Source organism: Chelmon rostratus, chromosome 10, assembly GCF_017976325.1.
Source record: "Chelmon rostratus isolate fCheRos1 chromosome 10, fCheRos1.pri, whole genome shotgun sequence".
In the NCBI taxonomy this organism is placed as follows: Eukaryota; Metazoa; Chordata; class Actinopteri; order Chaetodontiformes; family Chaetodontidae; genus Chelmon; species Chelmon rostratus.
The window spans coordinates 8,214,949-8,224,884 of record NC_055667.1 but is presented as its reverse complement, the minus strand read 5'-3'; positions in this window follow the sequence as shown (position 1 = coordinate 8,224,884).

Here is a 9,936-nt window from a genome sequence, read left to right as displayed (position 1 = left end):
TGGACCGCTCTATGAAAATACTGTACATGTTATAATTGTGAGTGAAGTCATTCTGAGGCGTGCTGACAGGGAGGAGGAGGAGGAAGAGGAGGAGGGGGAGGACGGCTGGGAGTGTTGTGGTCAAAATATCTTTAACTTGCCACCTGGTATGTACAGTAGCTTTGGAAATACATTAAATACACTGATCAAGTAACCTGCATACTCCGGCATGATGCTGCTGCTTGTCTCTGCTAGGACTCATTTTTAGATACCATCCACAAAGTAAAAGTTAGTGACCAATTAAACTTACTTGCCCATTCAGGATTTAGTCAGTTTACACGTCGAGCATCGGGACTGACTCACTCTGGGTACAGATTTAATATGATCCCAAGTGGTCACAGATCAACACTTATCTTATTTTGTTCTGTCATCACTCACTATCATTAACATAAAACATTAACAGAGAATATTATGTTACCTTGGGCTGTCTGAAATTTAACATGTTTAGTCAAAGCCAAGCAATCAGCTGTAGCAAGAAACATCCACAAGCATCAAAACTGATTGTTCCTAATGAATGACAACCCTGAAGAATGAAGGAAGCATGCTAAGATGGGCCTGAAATTTCAAAGAAAATGTAGGTAATGGAGCATCATCACTGGAACCAGCAGATGGACCTCTGACATAACACTCAGTGGGGGGGCTCTCGGCCAGGTCTGGAAGGTGTTCGCCCTGTCTGCTGAGTCCTCCACTGGGCAGACGCTCGTCACAGCTCGGGAGGTGGTCAGTGTGACGATCAATGAGTGAATCAGTGAAGAAAGCCATCAGCATATCCAGCCTCATGTGATATTTACTACCAGACGCGCAGTCGCTGCCGTCCGGGTGCTGATGGGACACTGTGATGAACGGGTGCTGCAGAGCTTGATGGAGAGAGACTCTTTGATCCCTGTCGAGATGCGGCAGCCGTGCCATGAGGTCCACAAAGGCCCTCTTGTCCTCAAATTCAGCAGCCTCCCCTTTTGGATCGGTCTGGATTTGGAAACAGATTCAGTTCAGTTGATCCAGCCTCTCCTGATTCTGATGAAGTCTTTACCCGTTAACCACAGCAGAGAGTATCTGTATTAACCAGAACATCCACAAAGCTGGACAGGTCAGTGAAGCTGGTCCGCTCTTCTGGCTCCATGTCTATTATTTTTACACTGAGGGGCTGGTCCTGCTTGTTAACAGACATAATGGAGTCTGGCGTAATGTCAGCATGCAGGACACTGAGACCCTTGAGTGTCCAAACAACAGCCGCAGGGACAAAACAAGAAAGGACAAGTTTGGGATTTAGTTTTCCATGTGCTGTTGTGTGGGCTTTAGGATTAGTTTGAGTGTTTTCTTCACTGATGACTAGCAGATAATCGATAATTGGTTCCATATTACTGTTATACGTACCTGCGTTGCTCAGCTCGACTGGAGGCAGTGGTTTGGTTGGAGCAGCTCATAGAGATTCCTGTCCAGTTCTCTGTCCCATATGTTCAAACAGTGTGACTGTGAGGAGAGTGTTTCCAGTCTGTGAGGGCCGTTCAGTCAACACAACATGAACAAACACACACCTGAACCGTGAATCATGCCCTTATATTTCAGTGTGTGTCATTTTAAGACCGTGTGAAGAAGAAGAATGTGAAGAATTACTTTTCAATTCATTTATCTATTCAGGGAAACAGACTCATAAAGACATTTTGGGTGAGTCAGATAAAGTAATTCTCCTTGTTCTTATCAGTATTTCCAGAAATGATCTCTCCTTGATACAGAGATGCTCTGCTCTGTATTACCCGTCAGGATCAGTTTAAGGCTGCTGGTTTGGAACAAATTGGTGTCCACAGTGTGTTTCCAAAGTCGATACTTTCATCATGTACAGGTTTGTGTGCTGTCATCTTACCTGATGCACCAGAGGCACCTGAGCTCGGCCACGTTGATGTTTTTCAGTGCAATCTGCTCAGTTTAGGATTTCCAAGGTGGAGAGTGAACCTTCAAGCTTAAATCCTTCAAACGTACGACTGTCCTCTGCAAATGACTCCTGTCTCAAATGTGTGTTTCTCTATCTCAGTACAAACAATGAAAAGACCACAATCCAACTTTTCACTTACAAACCTAATACCTTAAATAGTGGAAATTTGGGATGTAACAACACCAAAAAGTCACTGTACAATAATACCACGATTAAAAACGATAAGATACACATTTGATATTTATTGCAATATGTAAAGAAAAGAAAGAAGGCCCCTTATTAATAAATGAGCGCGTACCACAGTTTTTATTCATATAAAATGTGTTTTTAACTTAAAGTGCTTCTGCTGTCCTAATTTCATTTAATAAAATAAAAGTAGCAGCCATGACCGAAGCATGTACAAAAAAATGGCAGTGAATGATTGAACCATGTACCATGCCGAAAAAAAAGCAAGAAAAAAACTTTTCATTTCCCATTCGCTGGTCGTATCACGAGCTGAGACTGTGATACATCAGCTCGGGAAGTCCACCCATCTGTGGTTATTGAGATTCACTCTGCTTCTTTGAGGCTCTGTGTCACTTTAGCTTTTGTCTCTTGGTACAGAGCTGCTACCACTGTGTGACTTAAGTGTGGCCTTGATGGAATTGTACACTTTGGCTCCATCGTGTTCACTAACCTCTGAAATCCATCGTTTTCAACCGCAGAAAACTTTGGCCTTGCTGGAGCTTTTTTCTCGCTTTATGGTGTTGTGATTTGAGCTTTCCTGGGTGACGACGTGCCAAATGGCTTCTCATGTTTGATGTGTTTCCTGTAGTGTAGCAAGTTGTTTTGAGTTTGGCAGGTCCCTTTTCGCCATTGTCAGTTCTTAAAACAGGAAAAACAAAATGTTGCCGCACATCAGCTCTAAAATTCGATAGCACATCCTCAATCACATATTCTGTTTGTGTGAAAAAGTTAATTTATTCCCGATGAAACACAGTAAAGCACCATAGAAAACCAAACTAAGACCTTTAATAACACAGGAGAACCATCTACATAAGCCATGTTGTATGCCATATAGGAAATATTTAAAAATCAAATGAATAAATAATGAAGTCAACAGCTTCCATTGTTTTAGTTGTTGTCTTGTTGTTGATTTGGTGCCGGCGACTCTCCACTCTCTCCACTTCAACCTGCTGTTCCCTTCTCTAACGGACACGAAATGCAACCCCCTTTTTTTTCTAACTCTCATTGTGAACATGAAGCTTTCTTAAAACGTATTCTCAGACAACAGTGCCAGCCTCTCCTCCTCTCTGCTCTCTGTGCTTTGGCCTGCTGGATAGTCTGGACAGTAGCTGTTCATCACTCGGTTCCACTTGAGGGACTGACATTCAGCTCGGAACATGCAATGTTCTAAAGCTTACTAGTGCTACTAATTTGCCATTTTACATCTCTAATAAACTAATCTTCCACGCATAAAGGCCAGTAAGAGAACCTTGCTCCCTTAAACGTGGGTGCTTCATCACTCGAGCTTCAGCTGCTGCATCGAATCCATCAACTTTAGGGAAAAGCTTTAGATTTGATTGTTCGTGACACCCAACATTCAAGAATGTCAGACCAGAGGTTTAAATTCACCATTTACATGCAGGAGTTGGATCTGTACATTGTAGACAAACAGGCTCACATTTGAGAGATGATGACGACTAAAGGTCAGAGAATGTCAGCCTCTCCAGATGTAATGGAATTAGTCTGATCCAGGCTGGGTGAGAGAGGCAAGGACTACTTGTTGATAAGGCACTTTGGAGGTAAATCCCATTTATTGTAACCTTGTTTTGAACATCTGGGGTGGATGTCATGTTTATTAACTCATCAAAATCAGTGTCCTTGTATTGTGGTCTAAAGTCTCCCGACACCTCATATTGTCTCTTTATCTCAAGTTCCCGAGCAGAGCCGTATGCTGAAGTAGCCTTGTTGGTCGAGAGGTTGTTCTGAAGAAAAGCACAAAAAAGTGATAGTGGACAGTGTCAGGGTTAGGGAAAATAGAAAACAGCAAACTTAACAAACTGCTCAGTCACAGCTGTCACTGTGAGGTGACAACTGTGAGTGTGTTTGTGGCTGTATCTGTATCTGTCCAAAGAGCAACACACCCTGTTCCGCCTTGGCTTCAAAATGTAGATAAATATATTTATTCAGTGCCTTTTTGTTGTGCATACACCTTGTACTTACAGGTGTATTGTCTGGAAAAAAAAAAAAGACTTGCAGCGTAAATGAGCGCTTCAGGTCGAGGTTATGCCTGTGACGCGCAGCTGAAACAGTCTGCACGGCGACAGCTGCACACATTAAAATATCTGCATATCTGTTGGTTGAGACGTGCAGTTGAAAGGAACTGAGGAAGGAAGGAAATACACAACTGATTAGGCCTGTCAGAAAAACCCCTGTCAAAAGCAATCACAGGGGAAGTTATTATTAATAGTATTATTTAAAATATTATTTTTTTATACTCTTTTTGTATATAATGTAAGTGTAATGGATTATTCCACACAGACAATAGTATGGTAAAGTAACTTGCTATTTTCAAATGACAGTAACTCGTAATATATAACGCTTGTTTTTAAAGTAACTTGCCCAACCCTGATGAAGATCATCGTTTTCCGACACACACATTTGAGGCGCCTCTGCAAATTCATGCAGCCCAATCATTGATCCATGATAATAATAATAATAATCATCCCATCTATGTCACTGCTGGAGACGCTCTGTGGCAGCATAACAGCTGTGAGATGAGCTCATTTCTCACTTAGGTGAGGTTTCATGTCCTCTTTCATAACATCTGCTGGAGCTGGTGAGGCCTGTTTCACATCCAAGGCCGAGCTCTCATAACTCCTTGTGTGTGCATGCGATAGACAATCATCGGCTGCTCCGAGAGCGTAACGTCCTTTAAACCCTTCGTGGGTCAGAAAGCCTGCTTGAAAAAACCGTGCTCGGCCTCAGATGCACGGTCCGAAACAACAGCTTCATCGTGTCTGGATGACGCTCCGGAAAGTGACGCTGATCTGGGAATACTTCTTTGTACCCCTGCCTGTGCTCTGAGATTTTACAGTCTAAATACGCCACAGCCTCCTCACAGGACAGGAGCAACGGCAAGCTCCACAATGTCTTCCCAGTCTGGAATCACTTTCCAGGATGGCTCATCTCCAGAGATCAGCTGCCAAATCACAAACGGTAACAACAAACCCTGCCGCCAGTTGTTTTGTGACGTACAAAATGACGTGGCAGCAAATGAGGCCATTTTTTTTTTTCACCCGCCGTGTATCCAGAGATTTATCGTGTTTATTGAGGGCGTCAAATGTAAACAACTGATAGGAAATAAGCACCAAAGCACTGTGCAAACTCAACTGGGAAAATGCCCTCAAAAAGAAGATGGACAGCATCAGTGGGAATATCCTGACAGACGCAGAAGAGCGTCTCTCTTTGCTTTGCTGTCTTCCTCTTATCTCCTGATCCCAGTGCTGCTGCCATATTGATTTTCTCCACGGAATACCTGTCCCTGCTGTTGATGCTGTCGTCACTTTTTCACGTTACGCTTTTCTTTCTGGATTCAGCAAATGAGATATGTTATGACTGGGATGTGCGAGCTTTAAGGAGAGCCAGGCTATAGCTTGGGCAACTATGAGAGCGACATCAATCTTCTCATTCAGCTCTAAACAAGAAAGCAAGCAAGCATCTTTCACTACCTGCCCAGCAGCGACTACCTGGTGACCACGGCTGAGCATTTAGCAGCTAAAGAGGCGAATGTTTTTCTCAGGAGTCAAACAGAGGGTGAATACTGGACTTGCATTCATCACATGGCCAGAAACACATCTCCGACTTAACGCTAATGTTGCCCCCAGGTGGCAACAAAATCGGTTAATGCAGGTTTTAGTTAGCCGCCATCACTGGGATGCTTCACAGTTCACCCCCTCTCACGCAGCTCTTACACTCCAACCTTTAAAGACATGACATTTCGCTGCTAAGATCTGCTACGCTGTAAAGTGGAACAATAAATTCAGTCATCAGCGCCATTGTTTTCCAAAAGCACTCAGGTCCCAGATACTGCTGTTTTTCCAGGACAGAGGCTGCAGTGTTTAGCATCGCTGCCATGGCTACTGCCATGCTCCACAGAGAATATTATGCCGCCAAGTCCTGGATCTGTAGCTCTAATCCAAACCGTTTACAGACACAGAGAACAAAGCTTTGCCTTTTTCAAACTCCAAAACAGGGGTATAACCATACATCCTCTCCCTCCTCTGTCTGTTCTGATCTAAAAATGGTTATGCTTGAGTCTGTGCGAGATGGCGGCCAACCGCTTATTTAATTGCTTCAAGTTACAGTATGTCTCTGCTTATTCACAGATTCCAGTGATGGGAAGAGACAGAGGGATTATGTGATGGGGAAGCGAAGGCTTGTCAAACACTAGACGTCCTGTTCACATGGAGATAATCACTTGTGAGTGGATTTGAGGGAATTGAGTGAAATGAGTTACGCAGAATATATTAGATGCAATGTCATCCAAGTATGCTGTTAACATAATTGTAGCCGCACCGGTGGCAGAACGTACCAGCCAGTTAGTGGATGATTTTTTCCAAACTCCCAGTTGCCCTTCAGCAAGTGAATAACTTTATAGCAAGGAGGTGCAGCGGGAGCCGGGAGCCAGTGTCACACCACAAACTGTTTTCCAGTGCATCCTCTTCAACGTTAAATCAAAGTGGAAGACTAGTTTCACATTTGTGGACGTGCACTTATTGCTTTCTTGCTGAGCGATGGATACGATCGATAACCGTCTCATGTCTCTAAGCTAAATATGAAGGTACAGCCAGCTGTCGATCAGCTCAGCTCAGAGTAAAGAGTGGAAGCAGGGGAAAACAGCTGTGCCTGTCCAAAGGTGACTAAACCCAGCTCAGTGAATGAGATGTTCTTGATTGTTTCAAATGAACAAAAAGAGAAGTGCGGAACACTTTGACATTTTGCAAGGGGTTGCACTGAACTATTTCTTGGTGCAGGTGTGCTGACTTCCTTTTTTCTTTTCTCAGATTTGTTATATGTGTCAATTCTTAAAATTCAGACGTGCTGATAGGTGGATTTTGCTCAAGACAGACACCAAAAGTATACTACGGTTTACGCGGTTTAGAGCGAGGCTACTTTACTGTTTCCACTTGCTTCCAGTCTTTATGCCGAGCTAAGCTAACAGGCTGCTGGCCGTAGCTTCATGCACAGAGTGCAGACTGTTGCGTGAGAGTGGTATCAATCTTATCATTTAGGTCTCCGCGAGAAAGCAAATAAGCGTATTTAAGATTAGATTATATAGAACTTCATTAATTGATCAATTGTCGTGCAGCAGTTGTAGTACAAAGTAGGAAAGTGCACATAAAATATCAATAAACAGATGTCCAAAATCCCAAATATACACCACGCCTGAACTATACGCAGGGTTAACATTAAGCATCATAAATTGCTCATATCTAAAGCTGCTTCTTCATGAGTTGCACATCGATATAGTCTGTTAGATGTGGCGTCTATCCTCGCTGTGCATGCAGGCCTACAACTGTCAGATCTCAGGTACAAAAAAAAATCACGACATGAAACTCTTCCATTGAATGGATTACACTCAGCGCCTCCAGAGAGACGTTACATGGTTTCACACAACGTGTGATTGTGTCGACTTTGGCTGCGTTTCTCTTTGGTTAATAACTCCGTCCGTAGCACCTCTCAGCTGTGACAGCATAACAACAACAAAACCTGTTTTATAAAGCAGCTCGGTGGTGAGGTAAGTGGAAAAGCAGAAAGGCTACATTGTTGTGATTGGTAATACCGCTGGTGCTTTTATTGAGTCTTTTAAAATTCGACACGATTATTTACTCTACTTTAATTTGCAGCGTGTACAGCTGAATCTGCCACTTTGAATTAAGCACAATTGTTCTTTGCTGGCCCTAACTGATCATGTAGCCCTGCTGAGCTACTGGTTCCAGTTACTCTTTAAGGAAACCACTTTGGAACATGCACAAAACCCTCAATGGCCTTTTGCTTGCGACCACTACTTAAAGTAATTTTCTTCAAAAGTGTTACATGTGATCTTACAGTAGCCTGTCCAGCTCTGGTAGCCTTCAAGCAGCTCACTGCAAACTACAAGTGTGCCTCTTTTTTCTTTTTTCTCCCTCTTTTTTTTTCCAAGCTTGAAGGCCTCATTTATATTTGCCCAAAGTTTCCCTGAGCTAAGCCTCTCTGACCTATTACCCAAAGTCCCACAAAACCAGGTTTGTTCAAGTCCCTTTAAAAAACACACGTTTTTGCCAGATGTTGTTCCTTGTTTCTTTCCACATACTCATAAAAAATTATGTTTAGAAAGGGGGGAAAAAAGAAAGAACGGTGTAATGACATCAGCATCTGCTTGTTGTTGTCAAGAGCTGCGGGAGAGAGATGTTGCTGGTGGGTTTGTGAAAATGAAATCATCCTTGGTGAGTGCACCTACATGAAAGACAGATGGGTCTGTCTCATTTAAAGTTTCTACAGTGCGGTCGTTCACTTCCGTGAACTCAGTCTCTGTGAATGACGCCTCCTCATGTCTCTCCCTGCCTCCTGCCCGCTTCAAAACACCTCCTTCAGTAGCATGTTTACATCCAGGCTGACCTCCTGCACTGCCTCTTTAAGTCATGTTTAATAGGCCGTCACAGCGTGTCCTGCGCTGACTGTTCCCCTGTGCAGGGACTTGGACGTGATGTAGTTAACTACTGAAAATTGAAAATCAGCTTGCAAGAATAATCCATCACTGTCAATATTTTCAAATCCATTATTGATTATTATTGATGTAGGTGCATTCAAGGCCAGACAGCCCTCATTGTGGCCAGTTTTGATCAGTTCCCAAAGAAAAAGTGAAGTCTGTGGATTATCCAAAGTAACCAGAACATTGTGCTTGTTCGATTTGTCACTGTTGAGTTCCTGAAATGCAATATTTCAACAATTTCAGCATCAAAACAAAACTCAGTCACCTCCGTTGTATTTGGACAGAGGCAAACGTCTCAGAAAATGAATAAACTAAATAAACTGAAAGGAAACCTAAGTGGCCACAAGCACAAATGACATGTGTATTTTGTGACTTGGCCGAGCTGACTCTTTCAAGTCGCTATAATAATGTTTTTAAATTAACAACGGATCAAATTATTTTTTGTAATGTGAAAGGAGCATTCATTTCTTTCACCATTTCTTTTCATTCATGTTTTGGTTCTGTCTCATAAACATGTTGTCAGAGAGGAAGCTCTGATAAACCTTTACACAACACTATGTGGACACCCCGTCCAAGTCTTAGTGCTACGCTGTACAGTATTTTAGATTACTAATAGAGTGGTAATAAGTGGAGCTTGGGAAAGGTCCTTTCCCGTTTTAACATACTGACATAAAGACATTTTCTTTTTTTTTTCCTCCTGGTTTGGTGTGGAAGAACTTTACTGGCCTGCACAGAACACTGACTCAACCTCATCAAACACCTTTGGGATGAAGTGAAACGCAGACACTCTGGCACCTCAGAAACCCAGAGCAGTGGAGGATGTTATATGTACGTATACATACAGAAGCTGCGCATGGTTTTCACCCATACAGTGTCATATTATATTTGTATTTCCAACAACTCCCTGCCAGGTGCTGTATTTATTTTCAACACAAGAAGGAAGCAGATACAGGGGATAGTGATAAATCCATGTGTGCTCCAAATCAGTTACTAGGCAAACACTATCTATGGCTCTGTGTATTAAAGTGCTTTAATCTGTTTACTTAATCAACCATTTAAAGGCGGAACTCATTTTCCTGGGAGGAGGCTCTGCGCTCTGTGTAGTGTTGTAGAATGAATCACCACAAGCGACACGAATAGAATCAGTTTCCCACTTTAAACCAGCCTTCTGCACACAAACAGCAGCACACAATAATCAGACTGCGTTGTAGGTTTGGTATTACTGTAATGC